We start from the raw sequence: 10,428 nt of genomic DNA, 5'->3' as shown, positions 1-10,428 counted from the left end.
TTTTTATCATCAAACACAACATGTACAGATTCCATAACAATGCTGGTTCTTAGATTGTAGACTCTATATGCTTTTTCCAATAGCATATCCAACAAAAATTCCTTCATCTGCTTTGGCATCAAACTTTCCATGTTGATCAGTTTGATTCCTTAAGATATAACATTTACAACCAAAGACATGTACAAAATTTAATGGTGGCTTCCTATTCTTGAACAATTGGTAGGGTGTCATGCATTTTTCTTGATTAACCAAAGAAATATTCTGAGTGTAACATGCAGTATTCACAGCTTCAGCCCAGAAATATGTTGGTAACTTTGATTCTTCTAGCATTGTTCTTGCAGCTTCAATAAGTGATCTATTTTTCCTTTCCACCACTTCATTCTGTTGTGGAGTTCTAGCTGCAGAAAACTCATGCATGATTCCATTCTCTTCATAAAATACTCTCATCACAGAATTATTGAACTCAGTTCTATTGTCACTCCTGATTCTTCTAACCTTGAAGTCAGGATGATTGTTAACTTGCCTTATGTGATTGGTGATGATTTCACTAGCCTCATCTTTTGACTTTAGAAAATATGTCCAAGAGAACTTTGAAAAATCATCCACAATTACTAGGCAATACCTCTTCTTTGAGTTAGACAACATATTTACTGGTCCAAAAAAGTCCATGTGAAGTAACTGTAAAGGTTCTTCAATTGATGATTCATGCTTCTTTCTGAATGATGCTTTAATCTACTTTCCCTTTTGGCAGGCATCACACAATCCCTCCTTTGAAAAATCCACTTGAGGAATACCTCTAACCAAATCTTTCTTGACTAGCTCATTCATGGTCTTGAAGTTTAGATGGGACAACTTCTTGTGCCATATCCAACTTTCATCTTGACTTGCCTTGCTAAATAGACAAGTAACAGATTCTGCATTTGATGAGTTGAAATCAGCTAAGTACATATTTCTTTTTCTCACTCCAGTGAGAACCACTTTGTTGCTTCTCTTGTTGGTCACGACACAGGCTTCAGAATTGAAAGTGACTGAGTTGCCCTTATCACAAAGCCGACCGATACTCAATAAGTTATGCTTGAGTTCATCCACTAGGGCAACCTCTTCAATGATGACAATATCCTTTGAAATCAAGCCATATCCCAAAGTATAACCCTTGCTGTCATCTCCAAAAGTGATACTTGGGCCAGCTCTTTCCTTGAACCCAGTGAGCAGGGTAGAATCTCTAGTCATGTGCCTTGAGCACCCACTATCCAAATACCAAAGATTCTTTCTGTTTCCCTGCACACATCAAAATTAAATCAAGTTAATTTTGGTACCCAAGTTTCCTTGGGTCCCTGCCTTGTTATCCTTTTTCTTTGGTTTCTTAGGTTTAACCTCATTTGACTTGGGTATTTCAGATTCATCCTTAGTCATTTGAGTTTGACCTTTGAAACCATTCATTGAAGCAGAATTATCATGCACATTTTGATTAACAGGAAAATACATGCTATGTGCAAACATGTTATTCCAGTAAGGCATGCTAAATGGCATTTGAGGTATACTAAATGCAGCATAATATGGATTAGGTGCAAATGGCATATTAGCAAATTTTGCATTCATATTCTGTGCAGGCAAAACATTCATAGACATGGTAGGCATGTTGGGAAATGAAGGAGGTGCAGACATAGGGGTAGGCATAGCAAGTTTACAATAACAGACAAATGATTAACACTATCACACTTAACATAAATTTTTCTTGGAGCATATTTATCAGGTGTGTAGTTATTATGTTTGTTAATTCCTACCTTCCTATTTCTATTATTTTTCCTTTTGATTCTGATTTAACCTCAATCTTATCTAATTTGTCATTCAATTGCTTGATAGACAGATGACCAACATTAAGTCTCTTTTCTTTTCTTACTTGACTTGATTCTCCTGGAACAAAGTTTTTAGAAACTGATCCATATTTATCATTCAACTTAGCTATCTTAGCTTTGCTAACTGGTTTACTTACATTCGACGGATGTGGCTCAATGTCTCTCAACGGATAATTCTTTTGATTATTCGACGAATAATTTTCATCATCCGTCGAGTCCACATCAGTTAGCATTCCTTCAATCAAATTGGAATCAAGCTTCTCCTTGTTCTTTTTCCAAGCTGCATCACAGAAAGATTCCATACCTTGAACTTTAGTGATTTGAGCATGGACATCTCTAGATGATTTCCATGCCTTAATCACTTCATGTTCTCGTTCAAGTTGCTTTCTTAAAATCTCCTCTTTCTTTAAGGATTCTGTTAGTTCATCCTTAGCAACCTTGCATTCTAATTTCAATTTTTCAAACTCAATGAATTGAGTCTCTAGCACATTGTTTCCTTCACTTAAAAAACATTGATCTCTTTAATTTTATTATTTTTTTAGTGAGAGACTTAAGTGTAACACGCATGTGATATAGTTCAGTAGACATGTCATTTATTGCATCATTACACTCAGCTTTAGATAAATGTGCTAGGTTAGTTGTGATTACCTGATTGCTTGATGAACTGGTCTCTGTTTCATCTGATTTGGCCATTAGGGCTAGATTGACATAGTTTGTTTCCTCATCTTCATCCAATCCATCTGCAGCCCAGTCATTTTCTTGTGTAATGAAAGCCCTTTCCTTTTGCTTGAGCAACTCAAAGTATTTATGCTTATAATTAACAGGCTCAAACTTTTTCTTGCTAAAATCAGACTTTCTAGACTCACTAGCAAAATGACCTGCTAAGCCACATTTGAAACACTTGAATTTAGACTTATCAACCATATTTCTATTTGGCTTAGCTGCTCCAAAATTCTTTTTGAATTTGAGCTTGGAAAATCTCCTGGATAAGAATGCTAGATGCTCATCTATATCATCCATGTTATCTTGGCTCAACTATTCTTCATTTTCAGCTACCAGCCATTTACCCTTGCTCTCACAAACCCTTGAGTTTGATGCAGATTCCACAGCTTCAACCTTCATCTCCTTTTCCTTCTCTTGCTCAGCAACAAGTGCAATGGATCCTCCTTTATTTCTTACTTTCTCTATCCTTTCATCTTGCTCTATTTCAAGCTCATAGGTTTTCAGGATACTATACAGTCTCTCCAAGGTGAACTCCTTGTAATCTTGAGAATTTCTTAATGGGACTGTCATTGGCTTCCATTCCTTGGGCAGAGATCTAAGGAACTTGAGGTTTGAGTCTTTGGTTTGGTAGACCCTTCCATATAGCTTGAGAGCATTCAGTAATTTTTGAAATCTACTGAAAATGTCAGTGAGTGACTCACTTTCTTCACAGTGAAAATGCTCATATTGCTGAATCAAGAGTTGCATCTTGTTCTCCCTGACTTGCTCAGTACCATCACAAATAATTTGAATTGTGTCCCAAACCTCTTTAGTTGTATTACAGTTTATGATGTTATCAAACATATCACTATCAACAAGTGTGCATACTTTAAATAAGTGTGGTTGGCTTGTGTGCATACTTTAACCCGACTTGCTTAGTTAGTTGTTCTACTTGCTTCTTCTTGGTTTATATATCACCAAGTTACATGATAGTAAGACAAGATAATAAAACAAAATTATATCTAGTCTAACTTTATGCTACTACATTACTCTATCCAACATATTTGAATATCTTCATATTTGCATGGAAATGGTAATGCTTCTTTGTTCTCTAAATCCTGCAATTAGGCTGCCACATTCCATTTGCAAACACTCGACACATGTGACTGTGTTGTCACTGTCAACTGCTAATTTGAATATTATCATCCGTTGGGATTATGTTGATCATCCGTCGGGAGCCTTGTTGATTATCCGTCAGGAGCCTTTGTAGATCATCCGCCGGGAGTCTTTCTGTCACTTGACTCCATTTCACTTATACAGAATTACAAGACATCTTATATTTACAATTAGCCAACCTATTCTGCATATCAATCTAGTAGTCAACATGACTTAAAGAATCATACAGTGTTTACTCAATTAATACAATGTTGTTTACAGAAATGTGCTATAAGACTTATTATCACATAAGCTACACTCTCGATGGATGTCAAATTATCATCCGTCGGGACTATATTCGAACATCCGTCGAGAGCTACAACAACACTAAGTTAAATCTACTAAGATATTTTATTTAACTTATCATCAAGTTCACAACATATTCCTAACAGTTTTAGAAACTATAACCGATGTCAAAAATAAGAATTTACATCGGCTGTTGTTCAAAGCGATGTTAAAACCACTTTTGACATCAGTTCTATTTTTATAAACGATGTAAATGCTGATTTATACTTTGTAAATTAATAGTTAAGGTTCATAGTTAGATCATATACAAGCTATTTAAAAAAGATTGTAATGCAGTTTCTGTTTAAAAACAGAGAAAATACATCTGTTTTTAAGCCGGAACCGATGTTAAAGATGTTACCAGACATCAGTTCATAACCGATGTCATATGGGGGTACCTTTCTCTACACCTGCATAGACATCGGTCAGGAAAACGTTTAACATCGGTTTTTGGCCGATGTTTATTGAATGTTTTTTTTAGTGTTTGTGCCCTAGAGACAACACTATGATTTTTTAGTTTAAGACATTTGGATTATTAATGTTTATGTTCTATCGATTACCCCCTTTATAATTTATTAATTCTTAATTTACTGCGATATAAATGTTAGATTAATAAATGTCCTTGGAATATGATATGTAATTCTATATCTCTAAGTATGTGACTTATAAATGAGATTATGAGAATAGTATTAATATTCCTAAAGGTCCCTAGTCGAGTATTATTATTAAGGGACGATAATAATGTATTAAGACTAGTGTGTTTATTGGCTGATGATCACATCTCATTGATCATAGGTATAGTTGTTAGGAATATGCTGTGAATGTTGCCCAGTGAAGATACAATTATTTAAGGGGGGTTGGATACAATTGTATAAATGTTTCGAATAAATAATAAAATATAACAACTTTTTATATTTTTGATAAAAACTGTTACAAAATCCTCTCAAGAAATACTGATGTTCTTGAGAGCTGCTAGGTCGAATGATACTCGAGATCGATACACTAAGTGATGAACTAAACTGTGTTTTTATACTGCACAGCTACAACAAATCAATCTAAGATAAGCATTATCAAAGGCTAACTGAAAGTAATACATATCTTCAACTAAATAAATAAAGTCCTATAACTCAGACGTAAAAGATATATGCTCCATATTACAAGGAACAGAATAAATCCTTTAAATAGACTGGCTTTAAATACTGATAACATCCAAATGCTGATGATGTATCAAATCCTGATGATACATCAGATACTGATGACACCCGAATAGCCAAATCCTGAGCTTCTTCTGATCATTGAGAATTCAATATGTAACAATCTCCCCCAGTTTATGCTTAATATAATGAATCACAAATTCCATTCTCAATGATGCCAAAACCAATCTACAAAATGTACAAGAAGTAAAGCTTACTTCAGTATCTTCAGATAACTGACAGTTGTTTCCAGAAAGTTTTTCAATCTTTCTTCCTCCTTGTTTCGTAGGACTTTAATAAGCTTTTTTTTCAACTCTCTCTTTTCTTTAGTGTTTTATCCAAGATGATAGATGGCTGATCTCAACTTAGAAATTGAACTTTTGCTTATCTCAAGATCACCAATCAACATGAAGCTCAAACCGACATCTTCATGATCAGGACTGAAAGATAACTGAGGACTGTGGAGAAAAACTTGTCGCACTGCAACTCCCTTTTTTCATCTTCATTTCTTGACCAGTATAAGTTCTATACTCAGGAACATAATCACCATCGTATTTATCATCTTTTATCATGACTCTCCTTCTAATGACTTCAAGTATCATAGAAGACCAGTTTCTGGTGACACTGTTCTCAACTCTAAGAAGATAGTGAATGTATTTCAATTCTGTCACAGTCTTCATTAAGAGTTGCTATAATGTAAAGCTCTTTACTTTAGCATCCCTGAAAAAGTACGGAATCTCTTCTCTGACATCATTATCATTTATCTTTTATGAACAATCTTCACAGCTTCAACTTTCTCAAGATGTGAAGGAGAAATTCTTTCACCAAGATTCTCTGTCAGAGTATTTGTATCCAGCAGATCAGATCTTAAAATCTCCATATCAGAATGACCAATCCCTCCTCTGGTTCGAGATTTGACAAGTTTCAGTTTTTCATTGTATTCCACCCAAGAGGGTTTCTTGATGGACTTATCAACACCTTTCTGTTCTAGAATAGAATCTCTTAACCCTGCTGACACAAATTTAACATGCTTGAACCCTTTAGGATAGTCAAATGTATAAATATCTTTCCATCTTCTATCCTTTTTGCTGAGAGGAACATAACTTGTAGACAGATCATTAATCTTCCCTTTTGTTTTATGCCATAACTCTCTCTTTGACTTTAAAATTCTCTGCAAATATTCTTTGCATGCTTGATCAACTTTTCTCCTATCAAACTTTTCTTTTTCATCGACCTCTGAAGTATGAGGAGTGACTACTGGAGTAAAGGCTGAATCATTTAATGCTTCGATCACCTTTTCATCAGAGTCAAAATCAGTTATTAGGTTCATGGAATCAGGATTTGCTTTTACCTCAGGATTTGTGTTTGCATCAGGAGTTACATTCTGATTTGCTGTATCAGCTTGATCAATGTCAGTGGCTGATCTTTTCTTCCTTGATATAATCAACTCTTCTGGCTTCTGAACTTCTTCATCTTGTTTATGTCCTTCATGTCCTTATACAGGAACATACCCTTTTCTGGATAGAAAATTCATAAATGTAGAGTTAAATGCAGTCACTTGACTTGATTCATAAGTTCTTCATCCTCTTCCTCTTCCTCTAGCTCTTGTAGATCTACCACCTCTTTTTCCTCTTCCCTTAGAAGCGTTAAGCTTCAGCTTCAATCTGAGCCATTAGCTCCTTTTGTTGCATAACTGCTTCTTAAGGTGCCAGATCAGGAAATTCTTTAGTTATATACCCAAGAACACTCCTAGCATTCTTTTGCTCAAACCTCTTGTCTTTGTAGTACAAGAAAATCTCTTCACCTATTTCCTTATGCATGTAAGGAAAGAATAATCCCTTAGCATCTTCTAAATTAGAGATTGTAACATCATCATCCTCAAGAGCACCAACAGTAGTCTTGTGTTTGGCTTTTTGAGTACCAGTAGACTTCCTTTGTCCTGAAGAATGAGTCTTCTTAGAATGTTGAGGTTGTTGAGCAGTAGAAGCAATTTGAACATCTGTAACTAGATTATTCTTATCACCATAATCATCAATATCTTAATCCTTTGTCGGGATGGAATCTGGTGTACATTTTGTAGCAACTATCTTCTCCCCCTTTTTTGGCATCAATATTTGAAAGAAGAGAAAATAGAGCATCTAGTTTGTCACCTATAGAAGCAACCTTTTCTTCTAAGGAGGAAATTCTAGAAGCCATGGTGTGTTAAGATTCAACAACATCTATGATAGTATTTTTCACACTTTTGAATTCAGTTGAAGTAGGTGTGTGAAGCAAAAATCCATCAATTTTCTCCTTGACACCGGCATGAGACTTCCTAATTTCATTAAGATCAGAGTGAATTCCTTTAACAGAAATAGTGGAGGCCTTAAGATGCAACTTCAGATCAGGAGTTTGAATTTCATCATAGGCACGATGAATATGTTGCAGGCCAATAGTAGACTGAGATAGAAGTATTTGCAAGTCTCCATTTATAATCCCATTCTTTATGTCTAAAATGCTCAACATCAACATTGTAATAAGAAGGATTTTCATTGAATTGTGAAGAAGAACCAACATTGGACTTCTTAGATGCATCAATTACAGACATAAGCTGAGCTGAATCAGAATCATCTTCATCACTGTCATTATCAGAATCAGATAAGCTATCACAAGAATTTGCAGAATCGAGCATAATTGCCTTGCCTTTATCCAGATTCTTTACAAGAGATGCCTGTGGATGATGAGATCCTGAAACAGAAACATGGTAACACCTAAATCTCTCTGTTCTTTTCAAGTGATCTCATCACTTCTCACACAATGTATTACTTTTAAGAGTAATATTATTCTCACAGAAGAAACCTTATAAGTAAAGAAAAACTTATAAGATTTTTGTCTCAAATCTACCTCTCCTTTTTCCAGTACAGGAGACTGCCACTCAATTTTTTTTAATATGATATTTTCACACAGTCTCACAGAAAGGCTCAATCACACATTTAGCAAAGAAATAAGAGATGGATGAGAAGAGTTGTATGTTTGTCATATAAATAGAGGTAACCTCAAAGAAGAGACTATTTATAATCATACAAACATGAGAATATATGAGAAGTTAGCAATATCTGAAGGTGAGTCCTTAAGTGGAAGTGATGAAAGTGGAGGAACAAACAGCACATCAGGATGCTTTTTCATACTGACAACCAGTAATGGATCATCAATAGTAGCTAGTGCAGTTGAAGGATAATTCTCAGAAGGAGCTGTTGTAACATCAGGATTTGATCTGTCAGGAGAAGGTGAAAGACCAGCATCAGTACTTTGAGCTGATGGTTCTTGTGGAGTTTGAGACATGTGAGCTGCTTCAGCAATGCTTGGTGAAGGTTCTTGCGCGCTCTTCTCAAAAATAGGATCATTTATGATTGCATCCACCTTTGACAGTATCTACTGATGAGTTTGCTTTTCCTGTAGTAGTTGAACAGAGTCAGCAAGAAGATCACTCTGAGCAATATTAACAATAATCTGTGCAGCCTTATTATCTACATCTTCCCTTTGAGAAGATGGTTCTTGTGTGACTGGATATGTTATAGTTGCTAAATCCCTTTGAGATTTAGGTTCTTGTGTGCTGACATCCTTGGCAAGAGGCTGAGTCTTCTTCTTCTTTTTGATGTATCCAACTACTTCTTCACTTTTTCTTTTCAACTGGCTCTTTGAAGTGTTCTTGTGTTCAACAGTTGCTTCATTTACTGGAAGCTTGTCAAGCAGAGCACTAGCATCAGTAGTTGGCTCCTTTGGATTTGCCTGAAATCTTGCACACAAACAAGTGGCAAACATAATGTCTGGCCTTCTAGCAGTTAGGTATAAAAGAGAACCAATCATACCTATATAGCTTGTGACATCAACTGATGTACCTTCATGAAGATCAAGTTTTGTAGCAGTTGCCATAGGAGTACTTGCAGTTGCACTTTCTTGCATATTAAACCTCTTCAGTAGATTTCTTGTGTACTTGGACTGATTGATATAGATGCCATTATTAGTCTGTTTAATCTGCAAGCCTAGGAAATAGCTCATCTCTCCTATCATACTTATCTGATATCTTGATTGCATCAACTTTGAAAACTTATCACATAGTGTATGATTAGTTGATCCAAAAATGATATCATCCACATAAATTTGAACTAAAAGCAACTCTTTACCTTTATTCAGATAAAATAAGGTTTTATCTATTATACCTCTTTTGAATCCACTTTCAAGGAGAAACTGAGCAAAGGTTTCATACCATGTTCTACGTGCTTGCTTCAGTCCATAGAGTGCTTTATCAAGTCTGTAAAAATAGTTAGGATGTTTAGGATCTACAAATCCTGGCGGTTGTTCAACATACACTTCCTCTTCAAGTTCTTCATTGAGAAATGCACTCTTGACATCCATCTGAAAGACTTTAAACTTCTTGTGAGCAGCATATGCCAAGAAGATTCTGATTGCTTCCAGTCTAGCAACAGGAGCAAATGTCTCATCATAGTCAATACCTTCCTATTGGGAATATCCTTTAGCCACCAACCTTGCCTTGTTTCTGATGATTTTTCCATCAGAATCAGTCTTGTTTCTAAAGACCCACTTTGTGCCTACAATTGACCTGTTCTTAGGTCTAGGCACCAGCTTCCACACTTTATTTCATTCAAACTCATTCAATTCTTCTTGCATAGCCATGACCCAATCTGCATCCTTGAGTGCATCTTCTTATTTCTTTGGCTCTTTCTTTTGAGAGTAGATTATGATATAAACATTCATTGTGAGTTGCACTTCTTGTCTTTACACCATCATCAGGATTTCCAATGATCAGATCAGGAGTATGATCTTTAGTCCATTTTCTGGCACTGGGAAGTGTCCTTCTGGAGCTAGATAATCCCCCTGAATTGTATGCCTTATCAAATACATTTGAGGCTCCCCCTGCATCTGTTGTGTTATCTCCTGATGAAATATTGGGACTTGACTCATGTTCATCTGATGTTGAATCAGCATTAGATTCTGAGAGATTAGATTGAGAAGAATCTTGAGATGATTCTTCAGTGTTAGTACCATCAGTTGACCCTTGCTGTTGCTCCCCCTCAATATGTGCAGGTTAATTAGTACATTGATTATCTTCAAAATCTGAAGGAGTGTCAGGATTTGGATCATCAGGATTTGACAGTTCATTAGAGTTTGATCCAGAT

Source organism: Apium graveolens, chromosome 3 (genome assembly GCF_009905375.1).
Source record: "Apium graveolens cultivar Ventura chromosome 3, ASM990537v1, whole genome shotgun sequence".
Classification (NCBI taxonomy): domain Eukaryota; kingdom Viridiplantae; phylum Streptophyta; class Magnoliopsida; order Apiales; family Apiaceae; genus Apium; species Apium graveolens.
The sequence above is the reverse complement of the archived record's forward strand: the minus strand, read 5'-3'. Positions refer to the sequence as shown.